This window comes from Dermacentor albipictus, chromosome 2 (genome assembly GCF_038994185.2).
Source record: "Dermacentor albipictus isolate Rhodes 1998 colony chromosome 2, USDA_Dalb.pri_finalv2, whole genome shotgun sequence".
NCBI lineage: Eukaryota > Metazoa > Arthropoda > Arachnida > Ixodida > Ixodidae > Dermacentor > Dermacentor albipictus.
In genome coordinates this window covers 66,873,142-66,895,569 of record NC_091822.1, presented here as the reverse complement: position 1 = coordinate 66,895,569, position 22,428 = coordinate 66,873,142, and the positions used below count along the sequence as shown (strand labels likewise).

Below are 22,428 nucleotides of genomic sequence, written 5' to 3'. Positions count from 1 at the left end.
ATATGTCTGAACCGGTGTGGGGACTATATGTGGAAAAATAGTGTAAGGTACACAGAATAGTACTTGTATTTGCAATTACCTGTATGTACCTTATCTTGGCTAATAGAAAATAAGGGCACAGACTTTCTGATTCACCCTCGTACTAGAGCCAGAGTTTTCATGAGTAATTATTGTATGAAACCGTGCGATTCGAATCACCCGCGTTCTACTCGTCCAGAGAGACTTTTTTTCGATCTCCCAGCTTCCTCAGCTCGCCGCTGCACTCGCTTGTGGTGCTGCGATCGCCCGCTCCCACTCCAGCGAGAGCCGTCTGCTGCCGCTCCCTCCTCTCCCTGCGAAACCTCGCATTGCCGCACCGCCGCGTTTTTGCCGCCGCGCCACAACGAGGCGAGGCAAGCCGGCGCGTGAGCTCAGACACCCTTCGAAGGAAGGCAAAGGAGCGAGTGCGACCGGCGGTGCTAGGGGCAGCGGCGGGATAACGTGTATTTTATCCGGCAGCAGCTACGCGCGCGTGAACGTGTGTGTGCGTGTGTGTGCTCGCCGCTCCACATTCCAGCGTGCGCGCCGGACACGCTGCGACGTCTGCCTTGTTTCGTGTTGTTTCTCCGTGCCAAGGGATACGGCGACGACCAGAGGATTACTACATTTACGACGTGCATCGGCGAGTCGGTGGTCAGTGCACCTCAGGGAGACAGTGGAACGCGCCAGGCGGACGAGCACGCCAGCCTGTTCTGTTTAGGAAGCTTGATTGGCCCGGTGAGCAGCCCGTTTGTTTTGATCCCGCGTCCGGGGCAACGGCTGAACGGGAGTGGCGAGCAGCAAAAGGGGGGTACCGGATCGCCTCGTATACGGGCCTTGGGACGCTAGATATTTTTTTCGTTCCCGTTGCCCGGTATACTTCTCGGGAAAATGTGTTTTGCAAAAATAGCGTGGTTTCTGTCCTTGCCTTTGGTTAGGAGTGCCCTGAGCATAGGAGGAGGGGGGCGTGGATTGTAAGCTTAACGTGGTTTAGAGTATGGTAGTTTTGCCGAGCAAGAACAAACGATAATGAAGCGACGCTTGGAGAAATTAAGAAACGTTCCGTTTGCGTTCCTAGATATCAGATGAAAACTGTCTTATTAGTAATAAGTTTATGAAATAGGTATTAGCTTAAACCCGTCGCTGCTACAATGTTTTCAACGGGACAAAGCCCGGCAGACTATATTGAACAGAAATAATAGGTAAAACTTTTTTTTATTGCGATAGCAACTATTTGCACACTCCAAACGAATTCCTGCCGTCGCGGTGATGTTCCCCATGAAGTCTTACACGCCATAACATCGTCGCAGCGCGCCGTACGCTGTGTGCGCGAGTTAAAGCTTGCGGCGGTCGGGCGACGATCGTTGCTCAGTCTTGCGCGCGAGAAGGCGGAAGGGGCGGGGCGCGCCGTCTTCTGTCGCGTGGCACGGGGGGGGGGGGGGGGAGGCAAGGGGAAGGAGGCGTTCTGCTCCGGCGGTTGCTGCTTACGGTGCGACCGCCGTATCTTGTAAGCGGTCTGCGCTCTGTGCGAAGTGCGTGCCCCCCCGCGAGGAGTGCCGGTAGCTTCGCATGCCCTGTGCTTTCGACGTTTAGTTCGCATTGGAAGCGAGAGGCAACACGAAGGTCAATTCGCACGCTGCTGTTGCCGCGTTTCCTCACTCCAGCATTGTCGCAGCAAGTTTGGTCATCGAGCTCGATGTGTTCATGTTAGCCTGTGTGCGCGTGACAGTATGCTTGTTAATTTAGCAAGTAAGCGGATGTTTACAACTGTATACGTCCGATTAATCTACTATCCCTACTTGGTATAGTCTGCTAATTTGCTGTCGTAATCGATGCTTCGCCTTTCGAGCGAAACTGCGATTTTTTTTTTTTACACAACGCCACTTTTCACCTGCTCTGTTAGCTTCTGCCAAAATGCACTTTCATGTGAACTTGTCTAGAGTTGAGAACATTGCACGCGCAAATCGCTCGCATCAATACTTCGCCCGCTCTTTCTTTTTTTCAAGCCCGTCAGAACCAAAGTCGGACAACCATATTTCAGCCATGTGAACCATTACGAAGCTTCTTTTATTTATTTACTTACGATATTTTTTTATCTCTACCGCTTCGACTTTAAGATGACGTTTCGAATCGAAAAAATGCGCTCTATCCTGCACTGTTCCTGGCATGGTACCAAGTAGATAAATGGAGCAACGCCTCATAACAGCTGGAATAAGCCGCTAAGAATTTATGCCGCCTCGTTTAAAGACGCGATCCCTCTTAATGTCACCTTGCGTTCGACACGCTCGCGGAGCAAGCACGCCAGACATTGCTTGCGTGCCTGTAAATTTGGCACACTGGCAAGGTAGACTGTATGGCGAACCGTGCTTGCATCGGGCATTGCGGGCGCATAAAACGATCACTTCGCCATATTTGTGGTCTTCTCCATTCACCTTTGGCGCTATCATCCAACACATTCACGGCATTCACGAGGGACGCTCGGCGATTACGCGCGTGTTTTGTTTTCTTTTCGTGTGCGCCTAATTTTGTAGGCGCGTACGGTCTCAGTTTTCTCTCTCGTTTCGCCGATCGTTCAGCGAAGTAAGAATGTGCGCCAGCAATCAAGGACCGCATCTGCCGCACGAGTTGATTATCTCCCCCCCCCCCCCCCCCCTACGTCGATCCCATCTGCAGCGTGCTGCGCGACTGTTGCTCGCGTTCACTCAGGGTCCGCTGTTCACACTGGCGCGAACGCGCGCACTGGTGCGACGACGTCAGCGATTTCCGTCGCCTAGCAACGTCGTGCATTTGTGTGTTATTAGCAACTTCGGGTTCATCTCGCGCGGTAGCAATTCCGCCCTCGCATAACGGGAACATCCGCGCTATGCTCCGCACCAGCTGGCGTGTAGCTGGCTGCCGAAGGCCGCTGCTGTAGCAGAAGCGCGTATCGACGCGGCCGGTACGTAACGGAGTGTCCGTGCGTTGTTAGCGTCCGGCCGCCGATGGCTTGTTCCTTTGCAAAAAAAGAATTGCCAGCATAGGATACCTGGAAAGTCGGTAGACCGTTCACGAGAGAGAAAGAGAGTGTGTGTGTGTGTGTGTGTGTGTGTGTGTGTGTGTGTGTGTGTGTGTGTGTGTGTGTGTGTGTGTGTGTGTGTGTGTGTGTGTGTGTGTGTGTAACTGAAGGAGGAATGTCCGACTGAAAGATTGGGATTTAACTGAACAGTCGACCGATTCATTTAGCAGTAGCGCGCGACCGTCGACTGGCCGGCCAGGCCGGCCTATAATGTTCCTGCGGCTGCTCTGACGGCGCGATGAGGGAGGAAGACGAAGTGATTCTCGTAGAGACCACTATTCCTTCGCGCTGCAGTATTTTCGGCTTTTTCCCGTGTTTTACTGGGAGACGCCGCTCTCCTTGCCACGGCAATGGAAGTGGAGTCGGCAGAATGCCGACGCGACGTGACTGCTTCGTCAGGTACCGGCCCGAGGAAGAGAAATTGCCCACCGAGTCAAGCTGACAGCGAGGACACTGCGCTGTACTCCTACTCAAGCGATGACGCCTCAGATGACGAAGGCTTCGAAAGAGTGGTACACCGGAAGGCCAAGAGAAGAAACATGAGCGGACGGTCTTCGTCAAGTAAGTCTACCGTCATTCCACAGCGCAGGCCATCGGCGCACACAATTCTTTTTGTGCCGGACGCACCTGCCGACAACCTCAACCGCCTTAATCAACAAGCGATTTCCGTTTCTCTGGAGGCTCTTGTCCCAGGAGAAATCAAAGATATCAGAATTAATACTCGAAAGAACATCCTGGCTATTGACGTCCACAACCGAAGCGCAATCAATGCTTTGATGGTAGTAAAGCTCCTGGGCAACATTAATGTCCACTACCTCATTCCGCAAGACAACGAAACAACGGCCGGTGTTGTTTATGACATTGACACATCCATTAACGACAGCGACCTGCCAATTTTAATCAAACCTGCGACACATGGTGTTGCCTTACTACAAGCTCGGCGCCTTGGCAAGTCGACCTGTGTAAGGCTCGTGTTCAAAGGTGACTGCCTACCATCACATGTAAAGGTCGGCCACTTTCGTCATGTGGTACGACCTTTCGTACCAAAACCACTTCAGTGCAGAAGGTGTCAAAGAATTGGACATGTGAGTGCTGTCTGCCGAAATACAACGATATGCCCACGATGTTCCGAACACCACGACACCGACACTTGCCGTGCAACAGAGCTCAAGTGCCCAAATTGTCAAGGATCGCACGCTGCGTCCTCAAAAGACTGTCCACGCCTAAAGAAAAAGCAGAAAATCTTGAGAAAAATGGCCAGAGACGGATCCTCACACAGAGATTCTTCAGAAGCGTTAAGGCGACATCGCTCCCGGAAACGAAAGTCCATGAAACCCTCTTCCGGTTCAAGGGAAATGTCTCGTCCGGCAACGCCACCTCCTGTTCCATCTGTCTCGAGTAAGAGCACGAATGTCAACGAAAGAAGTGGCCATGCTTCATCAAGTGATGCGTGGCCGGCACTGCCGAGAACATGCCACGCGCCAGAGCCACAGCAAATCACTCGCCATTTACAGTCAAATGTCACTACAGTTGACCAAATGCAAGACAAGGACTCACAAGCGATTGCCATGCTCAAATCGCTCACGAATGTCATGCGTCTGCTACTGACGAACATGGACACTCCGGCTGCTCGTAGCGCACTGCAAGTATTGGACGCTCTGACTCCAGTACTTGAAAGCATCGCATAGCACCATGGCCCGCCCCTCGCTACCCTTCCACAAGGAAGTCAAGAAAGCATCTTTACTGCAGTGGAATGCCCGTGGTCTCAAATCAAGAATTTCAGATTTTAGACATTTTGTCTTCGAAAACCGTTTTCCCATCCTTGTAATTTGCGAACCGAACGTGCAGAATGTTGTACGTATTTCTGGCTATGAGGCATTCATGTCCTCTACCTGTGGTGATGTAAGCAAGATAATTGTATATATTAGAAGTGATCTGACTTACGTGTTGCACCCAGTTCCGCCTCACGACGACAACCAGTACGTTTGTTTAATCGTGAAATCGAATAAGCTTACGTTCACACTCGTTGCTGTGTACATTGCTCCTTCAAGTGGCTTCGACTCTAAACGACTACACGACGTGCTATCAGCGACACCCGGCCCTACGATTCTCACAGATTTTAATGCTCACCATCCGCTTTGGGGGAGCCTGAAGATGGACTCCAGGGGAAGGCGAATAGCATTCTTTGCCACACAGCACGACCTTTACTGCCTCAACGATGGTAGTCCGACATATTTACGCGGGCCTACCTACAGCAGCTGCCTAGACTTGACCCTGGTTTCTCGGCTTCTTGAAAGAAACGTGCAATGGTTTACAGACATTGAAACACATGGAAGCGACCATATTCCGACGTACCTGAAGATCAAGGGACTATCGAAATACTCCTCCATGACGCTCCGGCGAATTGACTGGTCGGCGTTTCGGTCGCACATGGAGGGAGTATGTCAGCAAGGGAACCCTTCAAGTCCGGAACACGAAATTCAAAAAGCCATGCAAGAGGCTACGCGTAGTTTCCAGCCTTTCCCGAAATATGCAGAATTTGAAGCAGAACTGCAGCGACTACGAGCAATTCGCCGGCGGGCTGAACGAAGATACAGGAGAACTAAATCCATCCATGATCTCCGAGAGGCAAGGCGGATGCAAAAGAAGATTCAACGTCGCATCGATGCACTACAATCTCAAAGATGGAAACGTTTCTGTGAGTCCTTGGATCCACGTCAGCGATTATCTCAAATATGGAGAACCGTGCGTGGGCTTCGCGTATCACCACAACAGCGTGTCCCTTTCAAAGCCCTCGCTTTGCACCAAGGTCGCAGCGAAATTGACATTGCTGAAGAATTTTGCTCGAGACTTTCCAGCTTGCAGTTCCAACGCGCAATTACACCATGTGCTACTCCTGTGCCACGGGATTCCTACATGGATGTAATTTTTTCGCTGGAGGAGCTTGAAGCGGCACTGGCGACTTGCAGGCGCTCTTCGTCACCTGGCCCGGACGGGGTTACCTATGCGGCGCTCGCCAATCTTGGGCAGACAGCACGACTCATGCTACTAAACCATTACAACGAGTCTTGGCGCAACGGTTTGGTTCCACGTGACTGGAAATGCAGCCGCTTGGTTCCACTTCTCAAACCTGGCAAATCACCGTTAAACTTGTCATCGTACCGCCCCATCGCTCTGGCCAGCTGCATAGGGAAAATAATGGAACGAATGATTTTGACTCGCCTGGAATGGTACCTGGAAAGTTACAACGTGTACCCAGATGCTATGGCTGGCTTCCGGCGTGGGCGCTCATCCATAGATAATGTCATCGATTTGGTTACATTCGTTCAGCATCAAAAACGCCGGAAACGACTCACTGCTGCATTATTCCTAGACATAAAAGGCGCCTATGATAATATAGCACATTATGCCATTATAAATGCTCTTACTGAAGCCGGAATCGGTGGCCGCACTTTTCAGTGGCTGTGCAGTTATTTGACCGACAGGCATTTCTTCGTGATGACCGAGGATGGCGCCACGACTCAACACCAAACGTGCCGTGGAGTACCACAAGGCGGAGTGTTAAGCCCAACGCTTTTCAACCTAGTGCTCGTTGGCCTAGTCCGATCCTTGCCCAACACAGTTCAGGTATCAATATATGCCGACGATATCTGCATTTGGGCGTCTGCCGTAACACGGCTGCAGGTACGAGCACGGCTGCAAAAGGCAGCTACGATAACATCTCTGTACTTGCGAAAACAGAACTTAGAGCTGTCTTCAGAGAAATGCTGCCTTGTTACATTCACTCGGAAGGAAATGAAGCGTTACAGTGTAAAGGTCAATGGGCAAGCAGTAGCGAATGCACGAACACACCGCTTTTTAGGGGTAATTATTGACCGAGACCTATCATGGAGCCCGCATGTTTCATACCTGAAGAAGAGATTATTGACAATAATACATCTCCTCAAATTTCTCGGCGGAAAGTCATGGGGCACTTCGGTGCGGTCAATGCTGCAGCTGTATAACGCCTTGTTCCTCGGCTTCGCAAGATACGTATCTTGCGAATCACAGGGAGGCTGTACAGCCTCCCTGTGATTGGCAACACCTGCAAAACAAACCTGCGTGTACTCCAGGGACTACAAGCTCAGGCCCTAAGGACGTGTCTCGGTCTTCCGAGGTGTGCGTCTACAGCGGCAACGATCGTCATAGCTCGAGATCACCCAATATCAACGTACTTGGCAACCGACGCTCTCAGGGCGCATATTCGGCACGTTGCCCGATTACCGTCTCACCATCTTGCCGCTCTACCCACAGAAAGGCCACACACAACTTTCAGTCGTTTAATTGATGCCAATCGCCCCTCATTGCCATCGAACTACATCCCTGCAGCAAGACCATGCTTACCTTTATGGTGCCTGCACAGACCTGACATACGCCTCACCATCCCAGGAATCCTGAAGAAAGCCAACATGTCCTCGTTTGCCCTTAAGCAGGACACGTTAGAACATTTACATGAGGTGCACAGTGGCCGCGTACACGTTTACATCGACGGTTCAGTTACACCTGCAAGCGCAGCTGCCGCTGTGCTGATACCAAGAAGATCCGTCAAGATACAGCTAAAGACGTCACATGTATCATCAACGACAGCTGCTGAACTCGTAGCCCTGCGTGCGGCTCTTCATTTTATTAAGGAGGAACCATCCCAGGCATGGTCAATCTGCTGTGATTCCAAGGCAGCCCTACAGAGTGTACTCTCAGCACTGCGCCATGGATCACATGAGCAGCTCGCCGCAGAGATCAGAGAAGTCCACCATCGACTAGTTGACGAAGGGCACGATATAATATATCAATGGTTGCCTAGTCACTGTGGCATACATGGCAATGATCGAGCAGACGCAGCTGCCCGATCTGCCCATGACGGCGTCAACTGCGTTGCCATTCCTCTTTCGAGAGCCGACGCAGCGAAAAAACTTGCCACACTTGCGCGTGACCTTACATTAGCCCAGTGGAATTCATCCGATTTCACAAGTGCACGCCTCCATACTCTAGACCATAATTTACAGCTCCATATTCCGTCCGAGCTTCCACGACGTGACTGCACCCTTCTTATCCGTCTATGGCTTGGAGTAGCATTTTCAAATGCCTACTCTTTCCTTATCGGAATGGCCAACAGCCCACTGTGTGACTTCTGCGGGTGCAACGAAACGATCGAGCATCTTCTTTGTCAGTGCTCTCGTTTTAACTCACAAAGAACTGTCCTCTCAGCCACCTTAGACAAACTGGACAAGCGCCCTATGACAGAAGACAAGATCCTTGGAACCTGGCCTACGCGAACATCAGCGCGATCCGCTATGAAGGCGCTGCTGCGATACTTGAAAGACACGGGACTTTCTGACAAATTGTGACAGTACACTGTGTGGCGCAGGACTGTACGGTGACACTGCGTAAGCCTAGGAATGCCTTTGCGGGTTGCGTGACAGTGCCCACAGAAATAGTTCGTGTGTACGTGCGTGTGTGTGCTTAGGTTTTTTTTTTCCTTTTTTTTATCCTTCTTTCTTTCTCACCTATTGCATCCCCTTTCCCTTCCCCCAGAACAGGGTAGCCAACCGGAGATAATCTCTGGTTAACCTCCCTGTCTTTCCCTTGCCTTTCTCTCTCTCTCTGACGGCGCGAAGCGATGAGATCAGCAAGAGAGATCAGCGAGAGATCGGAAATATTTTACCGATCTCGTCGCTTCCCGCCGTTGTAAGACGCTGACGTCTGCCGGCCATTCGTCGCCCGCGCGGTTACTGGTGAAGAACATCGGTGGACTGTCCATCTGCGGCTTATTTGCAGGCGCTTTCTATACGCTCGCTTCATTGACGTTCCATACGGTTTGTAGGCTGTTGGCCTTTCACAGGCTTTCGTTAGGTAGTATCAACGGGGATTCCTGATGGTTGCGTGTGTAGAAAAGGAAAAATTTACTGGGAAGCAATTTACCGCCTGTGTACAGCCTGTGACGACCTTGATCTATTTTAAGGGGCTGTGCGCCGTTACGCCAACTCCGCATACAATAGAGTCAGCACCACTTGAGTGCACTTGTTTGAATCTGAATGAAAAAAAAAAAAGCTAGGTTACGACAGAATTGCAGGAACGGAAAATAATAATAAAAAAGTAAAATAACACCACTTCATATCTTCATTTGGCTTTTGGGTCCCACGTGTCCGAATGTATGAGTGGCCCTGACGGCTTTTTATATATTTTTTGCTTTCTTCTACGCTTATTCCTTCAACCCTTCCCCTGCAGAGTAGTCCGTAGGTGAACACTTCTGTACGCCGACAAGTCTCTCTCTCCTCTCTCTCTCTCTAGCAAAAGTAATATAGACGCTTGTGTCGCCTGCTTTGAGTGCATTTTAACAACACCAGCTTATTTTTTTTAAGCAAACCCTTATAGCCCCTGTGTTAATTTAAAGTGTATTGATTACATAGCGTATAAGTATATTTACGTATGAAATATACATAGGAGGAGGACTCTCACTCACTCTAAGGGCGAGACCTCTTGTTAATACTCGCTAACTGGAAAAATAAGAAAACAGTTGGAGTACGCTTTGGCACACTAAACCCGTTCAATGGAACAATCGTCGCTGTAGCTAGCGGTACTACTTCGCGTCTTTTCGTAGTCACCTGAATGTGCAAGCTTGAGTTGGCACATCGCAGCCTCGCCAATTTTCATACGCATATGTTTCTCTCTTTCTATCACAAATTTCACGATGTTTGTTCATTGCGTATGAATATCTCGTTTATGGAGTAAAAAGGAGAAAAAGAAACGAAATTCAGTGGCTATTTAGCGGTAAATGCGAGAGAAATGCGCTCGCATTACGTCGCACCTCGTTGAGGTCCCGGATCCCCAATTTAAACCGCGTTCACCGCGTTGCAAGGCGTTGTTCAGGAGCTCATTCGACACGCGTCCTGCCTCTTCGAGGAACGAAGTGCAACTGACGTTGGCCCAGAGCAGATATGCATTATACCGCTACCACGTGACCGGCTTCCCGCACGTCACATATATATATATATATATATATATATATATATATATATATATATTTTCATTTTGACAGCCATTCTGCTATACCGCATTAGAAAGTAACTTTTCGGCGGAAATTGGGGGAGCAAGCGCACATGCGTATTCTACAGCGATCCCGTTTTCGAAGACATTTTCTTCCGAATTGATTTATTTGCTTAAGTGTCAGAAATGCTCCACTTACTTTTGGCTATATACGGCATGCGATCTTCGAAAAAAAAAAAGAAAAGCAATGCACGCGCAAGGGGGTTGACTCATCCTGCTGTACCCGCGCCCCCTCTACTTACTTCCGTTGGGCACAGCAGGTATGCCCACGCATCAAGGTATACATTGCCAACAGTAAGAGAGTGAAAGTAGTTTCCCGAGAGAGAGAGAGAGAGAGAGAGAGACAAGAAAATGCGACGAAACAACTCGTGTTGTGCCGCCGTTGTGGTTTTTGCGTCGATTTCCGAAGGTCCGTGGGCCCAGATCCGGCCTCGCAGGCGGCTCGGGATGGCTTCCAGTCGATGGGCCTGTTCGCAGATAACGGGTGCGGGATTTCGTGGTGCGGTCTAGTGGGAGGCGGAGACGCGCGCCGAATAAGGACGACGGTGCGCCCACTTCTCGAGGCGCCGCGCTCGTCTGGGGAGCGCGCACATGGAGTAATAATCAGAACTCGGAAGCAGTTTGGCTGGAAGCGACACTGCAGAAAAGAGAAAGGAGCTCTTTAAATTAATCCCGGGGATGTTTTACTCGGCGACGCGCCTGGCCTGCTAATTAATCCCCGATGGGAACCATGGCGAATGAGATGACGCGCACGGGGCAGGTCACAGACCGGCGGGATTCATCTCGTTGAGACCAGCACCTCTCGGAAAGGTTCAGAGCGACTTCGTCGTGCAGGATGCGCTGGCAGCGCTATAGTCTTTGGGCTCCGAGTACGTGTCGCATACAGCTCAACACGGTGAGTCTTCGATGTATTCTGATGTCACTAGGCTCGAAACGCATTGAAAGGCTCAACACTAAATCGTTTTATTAAAGCGTTCTTCAGAAACCCAATTTTCATTTGTCTGGCTGGGAACGCTCGCTTATTTTTTTTTGGAGAAAGTGGCCGCCTAATTTTACTTTCTCGACTTTCGCCCTGAAACTCCATTTCCGGTACGTCGGTGTGACGTCACGGATTTCGAAGTATTTTTTTTTATTTGAACTCGGTTTAGGCGCACAAGAGCTTCTAGAAGCTCGCTCGTAGATTGAGTCTCTGCTTTCCTTATAAGTTTAACATAGTCATTCACGGCTTAACAATTTAGACGCTGTCAAAATCAGTGACGTCCCGGCGTCCTGTTGCGAGAAATTCAGGTTGACGTCGCCACCTCTCCATTGTTTTTATGGCCTGCCAAGCATTTGCTCTTGCCTATACGCGTGGCAGGAGGAGAGGCAGTTTCGCTCCATCAGAGGTGTAATTTACAAACACAGCTTAAGCTATAACTGACCTCTTTTGTATCTTAGCTATAAGATTGACAGTGGATAAAGGTAATTTATTGACGCTGTAATAAAGTGCTACGAACACAATCCTTTCGGCTATCGTTGCCTCTGCTGGACGTGTAAGGGGCCTCGTTCGCTATGGCATTCGGCTGCATGCCGAGCTCGAGGTCGCCATTTCGTTACCCGGTCGCGTAGGCTGCATGCCGGTGGGGGCGGAGTGCAAAAAAAAGGAACCACCCGTGCGCCGTATTGTGGGTACGCGAGTCCGGAGGCCTTCTACGGTGTTTTCAGTAGCACGTATGCCGTTAGTTCGCGTCAGCAAATTCACCGCTCATGTTGAGGCACACGTGACCAGCTGTCTGACTTTACTGGGCACCGGCGGGATCGAACCTTCTAAGAGCGTATGAGCTCCATATAGAAACGAGCATGATTACATGACCAAACTTGGCTGGAGGCATCGGGCTAAAGCAGAAGACAATTGGTGCACAGACAAGCGACTGTCTCCATTTTCTGGGCTTCCCTAAACGACGGCGTCAGCGAATATACTTCAGCCTCGCGCTCCAGCAGCCGTATACAGTATAATGTCTATACTGGCCAACGCTGGTTTCCCATCATATAGTTCCTTGCACTTCTTGCTCCGTAAGTGTTCGTCCCAATATGCATGGCCGAGACCGGTTCCCTCATTTTCGAAAGGCCAGACTTTCCTTATGCCCTTTCGTTTTGCTTTCCCTGGGCTCTCCGAAATATGCGGCCGCGTCGGTTTCCCACCGCAGCTCGTTTCATTCTCGACCAGCGCGTTAACGGAAAGTGGCCATATAGTTAGGGTATACACGCACTGGCGCCGTCGTGCAGCGTACGCGTATTCTCTTCTAGCTCGGCGCCTCGATTCTTAAGGCCGTGCGAAACAAGCAGTTTTATTCGTATGACGTGGCGGTGCATTTTCGGCGCCGTATATGCGAGATCTCGACTGCTTTCGCCGCCCTACTTTCGCCCGTGTCGGCGGCTTCTTCGTTGCTTCTTGTTCGTTTTGTGTTATTTCGGTTTCCTCGCTCTTGCGTGGTTCTTCTTGTGCGCCTTCTTGCGGTTGTTCGCTTCATCCTTCCTCTTCTGTACCATACGTATACTTGGCACGGATAACGTGTCATATACATATATCGTGGACAGTACAGGCGCACTCGCAGAGTTGCCCGTCGAGTTGCTCTTAAGATACGGACAGGCGCGTGCTTTCTTAAACACGTGGCACGAAGCACATCGACAAGGGCGGTGGAGCCATCGCTTCTATATAAGGGCACTCTCAAGGGAAGCGATAAATCGGTTCACTCTGATAGATGTATTCTAATTTTATTGTTGTTAATTTTGCGACGGCAGATTGGTTGTATTTGGAAGGGAAAGCGAAGGTCAGAGCTGAGTTTCTTGAATTTCTCTCGGAATCCTCACCGCCAGTATGTAGTTATAGTTGTGTAGTCACGGATCTCATTTCTTTCTTTTTTCTTTCTTTCCACTGTTGGGCGGCCTTCGGAACTTCCCAAGTTATCCCCTTTGTTCTTTTAGGGCACAGTGTGGGACATGCATATCATGATAGTTAAAATTAAATGGGCACGAGCAGACAGGCGTCACGGTGAGCTGGCGCAGGAACTTCCAAGGCGGCGTGGGTCCCCGTCTTGATACCTTCTTGCATCTTTCCTTGCTCACCAATGACTATATGATGGCAGGACCAACGTTACTAGACTAGCTAGTAACGTTGGGCAGGACCAGCTTTTTTTTCTATTGTACATTGGTAATTCATTCGGTTCAAACACTTTTTCTCTTTAGCCTTCCCTTTTCTCTACCGGCACTGCTACAGCTCCCATTCATCCTGTGGGCACTTTCTTTGAAGCTTCCTTAATTCTCGTGGTGGTGGTGGTCTTATCTATAAATGCATACGGGCCGGTTTGGTGTGGCGATCGAGGGCGGCGACTGCTCGACTTGCACGTTTCTCGCAGTGCCGCTGGAAGCATGTCTCCAGATATTTAACAAAAACGAGTGTCGCTGAGAGGAACTTGGGGAGAAGAAAACATTGCCGCCACTGGGCGACCTCCGAGTGTCGATGATCGGTGCTGTACCTTTCGCTCCTTTTTTTTGTGTCCGTGTTTTGCACGCTCGCCTATCGGTGACGTGAAGCGAGGGTTCCTTAGGTGATTGCGGTGGATCCTTCTGGATACTCCCGCTGTATAGAGTGTGCGTGCGGAAGACCTCTCTCCTGCGCAGGCTCTCAAGAAGCGTGGCCTTTTTAGCGCGATGTGGCATGGACACTTTCCTGGTTGCTCAATGGATGTACGGTGTTGGGCTGCTGTGTACGAGGCCGCCGGATCGAATACCGGCCACGGCGGCCGCATTTCGATGGGGGCGAAAAGCGAAAACACCCGCGTACGCAGATTTAGGTGCACGTTAAAGAACCCCAGGCGGCCGAAATTTCCGCGGTCCTCCACTAGGACGTGCCTCATTATCAGAAAGGGGTTTTGGCTCGTAAAACCCCATATTTCTTTTTTTTTCCCCGGCGCCACGCTTTTGCGAAAACGGAAGCTCTCGTGTCTCGGAAAATCGTCGGTAAGGCGCCCTTTAAGTTCCTTGTACGGCCGTTCGTTGTACGGCCGTAAGCGAAACCTCTGCAAGCGTTCGAGCGTGCCTTCAGCCCACTTAGGTGCAAATGAGGAACCACATTAAACGCAGTTTTCATCTCGGGAGGAAATAAGCTTTAGGGGGGAGCATGTCCCGCAGACGCGCCCAGTCTTCGCAAGTGGACCTCCTCTGACCCCGCTGTCTTCCTCCTTTCGGCCGGGGAATTACGGGAAAAGGGCAACATAGCGCGTTGAATTCAGGGCACAGCACTCCGAATACGTGGCTCGCTTCGTGGATAGAGGTTTGAGTGCCGCTCGCTTTCTGCTCGCCGCCGTCTGATGCCTTTGGTTCTCGACCTGGAAAAGCACTGTTGCCGTGGCAACGGCTATGCGGAGTGTCCGCACGATTAGCCGCGCGCAACGACTTCCGAGTGGCGCGCTGAGTGGAAATCGCCCCTCGCCGTCACGTGCTTGGGCGTTTTTCACCACGATTACTCAGCTTTTCTATTTGATGACTTGCCTTCGAAAATTGTCACGTGACGCAACCTCCGTTTTCTTTTTCCTTTCTTTTCCCACGTCCGTTGTTCTGAAAGATTCAACTACTAATGAATTGAATTTGAATTCTGGGGTTTTGAGCGACAAAACGACGATCTGATCACGAGGTACGCCTTAGTGATGGACTCCGGGTTAATTTTGACCACCTGGGGTTCTGTAACGTGCACCCAATGCATCGTACAAGGTGTTTGAAACGGTACAAGGGCGTTTTTTTTTTTTTTTTACTCCATTTCGCCCCCATCAAAATGCGGCCGCCGCGGCCGGGATTCGATGCCGCGAACTGGTGCTTGGCAGCGCAACGACAAAGCCCCTAAGCAACCACGGCTGGTTTCAGCTACTACAATGGCACCTTCCGATGCTCACCTCCTGCCTCTTCGAGAGTAGTATACGGACGTCGCGTAAGAAATCCAAGGAACTGTATCGAACGGATGAACGAATAAAGGGGCTTCGACATAGCGGTACAAGGACGCGTATTTACGGGCTATCACAGTCCGGTTATTCTTGCAAGCCCCTTCGCCGTTGTCTTGCGCGGCGGCATTTGTGCTGTGAAGTGCTGTGAAGCGATCTGTTGAATATGGCTATGACGGTAATTGAATACGAATCTGTTTTTCTCTCTCTCCTTTAAGTGACGCGCTTCCCTAACTCGTAGCATAGACGGGCATCTCGTAGGAGGGACACAATCACCTCGTGCTGGCTGCAGCATTCTTTCGAAAGCCCTAGATATATTTGGATCTACACGACGAAAAAAAAAACGATGATTATTACTGAAAAAAAACTAAGAAAGAAACTGGCGTCTACATTTTCTTTCTGTTTCATTTTTATTTCTTTTTTTCGCGCACACTTCAGCGCCTATTAGGGAATGTGACGTCAGTAATTTCAAGTTCTCGTATTCGGGCTGCTTTGACGCAGGAAAAGTTGTCGAAACGCGGCTGTGTTGTTCCTTTGGTATGTTTGAGAATCGGTGTGGTCCTTCCTAAAGTATCATTTATCAATAAATTAAACAATCAATTCGACGCCGTCGAAATCGTCGGCTTCGCGGCGAGTTTGTGCGAGTACTTTTGGACGATTATATATGTTGCACTTAACACCGTGTAAATGGACAAAGAGAAGTCGACTGAATTTCTGTGTCGAAATAACAGACGCCAATTGCGGTGAGTTCCTAAAGTATGACGTGTTATAAGAAGTGAACGAAGAGAACCTGACAGGTGTTCTAACATGTTATATTCATAAAGGGAAAATGAGACGTCCACCCAATCGTATACCAATATCTACAAAGGAAACCCACAGGGGTTCCTCGAAAGAAAAACCTGCCATTTGAAGAAAAATTCGTCCTGGCTCGGGACTCGAACCGTGTCGGTTTGCTTCGTCGCAATTTGTACGATGGGAGGGATGTCTCATTTTTCCTTTATTAATTACTTCTGTCCACCTTGCGGTTGTTCCGCAGAACTATTACGTCCAACATGTTATATGAAGAGACAGATAAGCATAAAGCAGGAAACGCCTTCCGGTGAATGTATATTGCAGAGTATTGCAGTTCCCTCAGTCGTGTATTTAAAAAAAAAAAAGCCCGCATGTATCCCCTTCTCCGCCCCCTACCCCTGCCACTGCTTTTTTTTTTCTTTTTATAAAACTGCGCGATGGGAAAGTAAGTTTTGCAGTGCAAGTGACTTGCGTAAGTGTGGAGTGCGAAAGCGCGTCGTTTTGCACGGCCTGTTTATTTATTATTTTTTTTCTTCACTCACGTTGCTCAGTTGCTGAAACCGAGTTTCGCGCGCAAGGCTCGACTCGTGCGCGCGCAATGCACGAGACCTTCGGAGCGGTAACAAAAACAGGATGTGAGGAAATAACGCACAACGGCAACCGCGGTGGTTGTAGCCCCACTTGCACGACCTTTGCAGGCGGACGTGCAGGTGTGCTTCGATGTTGGTGGCGCGTGCTTGCGACCCTTGCAAATGCACACTGTAAATAGTTCCACTACTGTGCTTACTTATAATATATATATATATATATATATATATATATATATATATCGAACCTTGATCGATCGGTTCAAGGCCGTATAAAGCCAAATTTTTACCAATTATGTTGCAGAGAGAAACCTCATATGTTCTTAGGCATACGCCGAGTACATAGGACAGAAGAACTGTGAGTTCTTCCGAATCCGCCTCCCCCGTTTGTTCAGCTTCCCGAATATCGCTCTCTGTGCGCAGCTGTGACCAGACGTTCACACAATTATGTCTTTCCGCGCTACAGTGGCGAGCGGAAAGTGATGTGCGCAGTGCAGTTTATCGTCCAGACCGGACGATCGTCCACTGTCGGAACAGAAAGTTGTGGGCCAGTGAGCGCTTCGAGAGGAACGCCGTGTAGAGGGCTCTGCCTGCGCCGCTGAGGTCGATATAGTTTGAGGTCGAGTGCCCGTTACCGCTGGACGGTGTAGGTGGTTCATTTCGTTTCTACTTCTCCCCCTTACCCCTTGGCTCCGTGCAGGGTTATGCAGCCAGCCACAACTGCATCTGGTTAACCTCCCTGTCTTTGGGTGCATCGTTTGTTCGTCTTTCCCTTCTCCCTGTCTCTGCGTGTGATCGCGTGTGCGCGCTTTCGGTCTCCCATCGTCGTTATCTTCAGAACTATTGCGAAAGACAGTCGGGATAAGCCGGTGATAAGCAGGGGCGTCGGGATAATCTTGTTGCTTGCCGGAACGCCTCTCAGGTCGGGACGAGCTGCCGCACTGCGCGATAGTCTTTGCGACACCTTTAAATCCGCGTCGCACGCCGCGGGGCCACGCGGACTTGTCCTGCGGGCATCGTCGCACCTCTTCGCGGCCGAGCCCAGTCCTTGCAGCGAGCCCTCAATAAACGCGTCGCAAAGCGCGCGCGCGCAGGCACGTTACTGCGCCATCCGCGCGCCAAACCGTGGCCCCGCAACCGAGCGCGCCGGAGGCGACGGCCCGATACATCGGCGAGGAAACCCGACCGACCAACCGAGCGACTTCGCGCAACCAACGAGGCTTGGGAAGAGGAGGGGGGATGAAGGCGGTGCGCGGAGCACTCCGCCGATTTCTGGGTCGTCCCCGGGGTGACCCGCTATGGGGCCTGCGGAGAGCGGCGACCGGGTCCGGTCACATGCCGGCGCTGCTTCAAAAGGAAGAGCACGGCTCGCCCCGCCGGGAGGAGTGCGCGGCGGCATCCTTCGGCGCTTTGGGCACGACTTAAACGAAACGCGCGATGCGAGATACGCGAGACCGATTAGTCCCATAGCCGGAGGCTGTAGTCCGGAGTCAAACGTTATACGGGTACATTTAAGGAGATGCGAAGAAAATGCGTATGAGTTTTATTTTCCAGATTACATAGCTACATTACAAGATACAATATTTGATACGCCGAAAAAAAAATGACGGAGAAGTGATAAATTATCTGCTTCAATACTGCGCAGGATTCTGGGAAGTTCGCTGATCGCTTCTACTGTATCCAAATTGCATGTCGCGGCGTTTTTTGCTGGTGGTGTAGGCAGCAACAGAAACTACAATAAAGAATGCGACTTTTAGTAGGGCGAACTTTTGTGCCCGCTCTTTGAAAACCGGCTTTTGCTCACCTCGGCTGCTGCTGTTCTGTCGATTAGCAAAAATTACGCGTGTGTACGCGATGGTGGGATCGACGGTCGGTTTCCGCGGCGCAATAGCCCGATGCTCCAACCGTCGGCTCACACTCTCACGCGTGTATTTATCTCGTCCCAGCGCCGTGGTACCGCATCAGGGCGCTCACTGCGGTCTCCACCAGGCCGAAAACGACGCAGGATTAAAGAGCAACAGTGCTGGAGATCGGGATCGTCGGTATTACGTAACGTAACTTCGTAGCACGTAAACAAAGGCCGAAACAGCGTGGCATGGACGGCATGTAACACCACCACCATACGTGTCGCTTGTGTATACCATTTATTCCTTGCTGTCTCGTCTTACTGTTTACAGGCTACGAAAGTTACGTCGGGCAGAATAAGCAATGATACAGTGTCGATTTAGTGGTAAATGCGAGAAAAAATGCGTTATGTATAGGCATTAGGTCGTACCTCCTTTTTGAGGTCCCGGAGCCACGATTTAAGCCGCGTCCACCACATCGCAATGTGTTGTTCAGAAGCTCGCTGGACACACACACACGCACGCACACACGGTATGTATGTATGTATGTATGTATGTATGTATGTATGTATGTATGTATGTATGTATGTATGTATGTATGTATGTATGTATGTATGTATGTATGTATGTATGTATGTATGTATGTGACTACCATGTCGGGGGCTTTCCACGCTTCCTACGCGCACACTTCTTTCCACCTTGACACTCCTAACGCTCAGCCATTAACAGTAAATCTTACCTCTGTCTTTCGAGCCGTATGCTTCTGTGGGCCTAGACTTCTCCTCACCATTTTTCACTCGAGAAACATTAAGCATCGCTTTTGTAATGCATTGCTGTCTCGACGCCTCGCAAATGCGCATTTGCACCCGTACCAACGGGTGTTGGCATTTCAGCAAACCTTTGCGGACGGTGTACTTCATAAGCATAAACTTTGCGTGGTATATTGCACGTTGCAAGGGATGTCCATAAAGACAATTGTGCGCACCGCATTTGGCTTTACGGCGTTTGAGGACCGCCCCCATTCACATATGTTGCAACGTGTGCATTGAATCTGCACACATTTTTTTATACGTCCGGCCTCTTACGTTCTAAAGCAGTCGGCGGTGTTCGTGTCGGTCTGCTAACGCATCACTTGCGTGCTGCAGCTTTCGCGACGTGCGTATAATCTGATCACGACGAGCCCGGCACGTTATCCAATCAAGTACTGACAAAGCTCGCAACAACGCGCACCTGAGTCTAAGTATACGCGGGCGTTTGCGGTTTGTTTGTTTGTTTGTTTGTTTTCTTTGCGTTCCGCCGGCCCGAGCAGTGGTGGAGTCGTGTTAAAAGAGCGTAGTTCGACTATCTTGGTTCGCTTTTCCGTGTGCCAGTCGCCTCAAAAAAAGAAAAATATATAGATAGAATAGTCTCCGTGAAAAGTATAGAAAACGCTGTGAAACATCCGCACTAGATCTGCTTCCTTTCTATCCTTTCTCACTCTAACAAGCAGTCAACGGTTAAGCATAACATTGCGTCAAAAAAAAAAAATGCCGCATCTTGCTCGACGCATGCATGTACGACCGAGATGGGCTACACGTGGCCCACATCGACCGACACAGAGTGCTCGAACCAGCGGCACACGCTGCCAGGAGAAAAGCTGACACGTCGATTCGGGTACGACGACGGCCGCACGCAATGCGTGATGTGTACCAAAGTGAAAACACGCGGGAATTGAGGGCACTTTGTCAGCTCCGCAGCGCACGCGTATCTCCCATCTACGGGTGTAGAAGCGATCTATTGGCCACGTTCTCTCGGTGGACCGTGTGTGTACACTTATACGGACTGCGAGAGCCACGTCAGGCTGTAATTGGGTCGTGGGCGAGTTGCAGCATTGTACCACAGTGGCTAAGAGGCTGAAACCGCGACGAGATGTGTGCGTGTGCATGCGTGCGTGTGTCATATCCGACGGCGACAAGACTCCAACGGTCCAAGTTGTGCGCCAATCTCGCGGTCCAGGCGCGGAGTGGCGGCACGTTGGAAATGAGCCGTGAAACGTACCGTATAATGGTGTCCGGGAATAGCCGCCGTGCCTTTCCATAGCATGTGTTTATATCTCTCTCGCATGGACAGCTCTGTCGCGCTGGTCACAGACGCGGGCCATTTCAGTTTTTCTTCCCTTCAGCCGACGCACAGCACGTTTATTTTCGAATTGCAACTCGCGTCGCACGAAACCACGCCTATCTCGTTCTTTTGTATATGTGCTTGGACGCGGAAATTTTGACGTTTTCTCAGGAAAGGCGCGCGCTGGCTTAATCCTGACGTACTTACAGCCGCGAACAAGATAGCACACGTTTGGTTTTAGGTGCCACTTCCTCTCAGCGCACTTAAGGGCGTTCACAGGGACGAGTGATCTGGAAGTGCGATTACAACAATTTCGGCACCGCGACAGTTTCCCCCACGGTGGCCTCGCCAGTGTGGCAGGCGCCGACAATAGGGGAAAACTATTTTCAAAAAAGTAAAGCAACCATAAATGTATGAGGCGACGACACCCACGAAACTTTGATCCTTCCCGGTGGCTCACATGCACGTTGCCGCGCTCCTGAAAGCGCCTGATAGCGCGGCTTCAGTTTCCGTCTACCGCGACCGAGCGAAAGAGCACAAAAAAAAAGACAAAAAAAATGAAATGGGCACTGTGTATACTGAGACTTCTGTGAGTTTGTATGTATGCACCTAAAGCCGTATGTTGTAGCGGTCGTTCACATTAGTCGATTTTGTTTTCTTATCATATTTGTTCAGCGAGCGGTCAGTCCCGCTCTTATAACGACGACGTCCGAACCAGTGTTGATTGGTTTTGTTGTTGTTGTTTTTATTTGCAGAAACCTTAACAGTTTATTCACAGCCTTACGTTGTATTTTGATAATTTTTTTTATGTGTCATGACATTTTGCAGGATTTCGTAGTAGCAAGTTTCGTATGTTGTCGTCGCTGTTATGATTCGTGTCATCATGCAGAACAGCTCCTAATTCAGTTTGCAACTGCGGAACCTCCTCCTGTATAATACATCTCTTGTAGTTCATACCTCGTTGCTGACGCGCATAAACTGATTCCAATGACGAAGGGCAGGAAGATGTAAAATTAGATGGATCGTCACAGACTACGACTCCAGATAGCCGAAAGTTATTCCCGAGTCGATCACCGTATCTCAATACCGCGTACAAGTCTAGTGCTATTGTTTGTAAGAAAAAAAAAAAAGAAAAAAAAACAGTAATTCAGCTAAATGGTTGCTCGTCAGACTCGAAGTGTATACGGTGTACTAACTACATGGATATGAACTATTCCAGGAAGCTTTCCGCGTGTCCTGCCTGGCACTCGGGCCGCGAACAAGTAAAGCGAACCGAAACCAGATCGACGCCGGTCGCAAAATAATGGTGCAAAGCCACAAGCCAAGCCGAAGCCGTGCCGACTTCGCACGAAGGCGCGAAAAATGGAAGTGAAAGGACGCGTTCTAATCATACGCCTATGACCAAGATGCCCGTTAAATTTTTTTACGATGGTATACGCTATAAAAACACCAGTTGTCTTGTGTCTCCTTTGCAACATCTTCGTCTCCGTTCAAGCGCGAGGGCATAAGCGCGGCTCCCCTGTTTGCACTGCAGTACAGCGTGAGCGTATTTCCGGCGCCAACCGCGCTGTTCTGTAAATCCTTTCCAAAGCACGTGGAACGGAACGAGACAATGCTGGGTGGTGCACAGGAAGTTGGTGACTTGGAAGTGATGAACAGTAGCCGAACAAATGCAGTCGCGAATCTAAAGCAGACTTGTACTGTAGGTTACCGTAAAGAAACGTAACCGCAATTGTAATTGATGATGATTAAAAATGTAATCGATTATATTTACTGATTACACCACCATGCATTTAATTGAGCAACTACTAGAAAGTAATCGATTACTGGAACGTTCGTTTCCTCCTTACTCTTAATTGTCAACATTGCACAAGTACTGAAACTAGAGCGAGCTGGCAGCGGGCGCTTTCAGTGCGTCCTCTGCATCCCTTCACACGCCGTTCGTCAGAATGGCTTTTCAAAATTATCTTCGGGCA

The 22,428-nt window shown here is 50.0% G+C and overlaps 1 protein-coding gene across 1 annotated transcript in view; it reads left to right on the top strand.

Annotated features, from left to right (window-relative positions):
- Positions 1–336: 336 nt before the first annotated feature.
- LOC135903206 (uncharacterized) overlaps positions 337–22,428 on the top strand; it is a 258,736-nt gene continuing 236,644 nt past the window's right edge. Inside the window, exon 1 of the mRNA XM_065433615.2 lies at positions 337–756. The gene's annotated coding sequence lies outside the window, so the exon portion shown is untranslated. The remainder of the gene's footprint in view (positions 757–22,428) is intronic.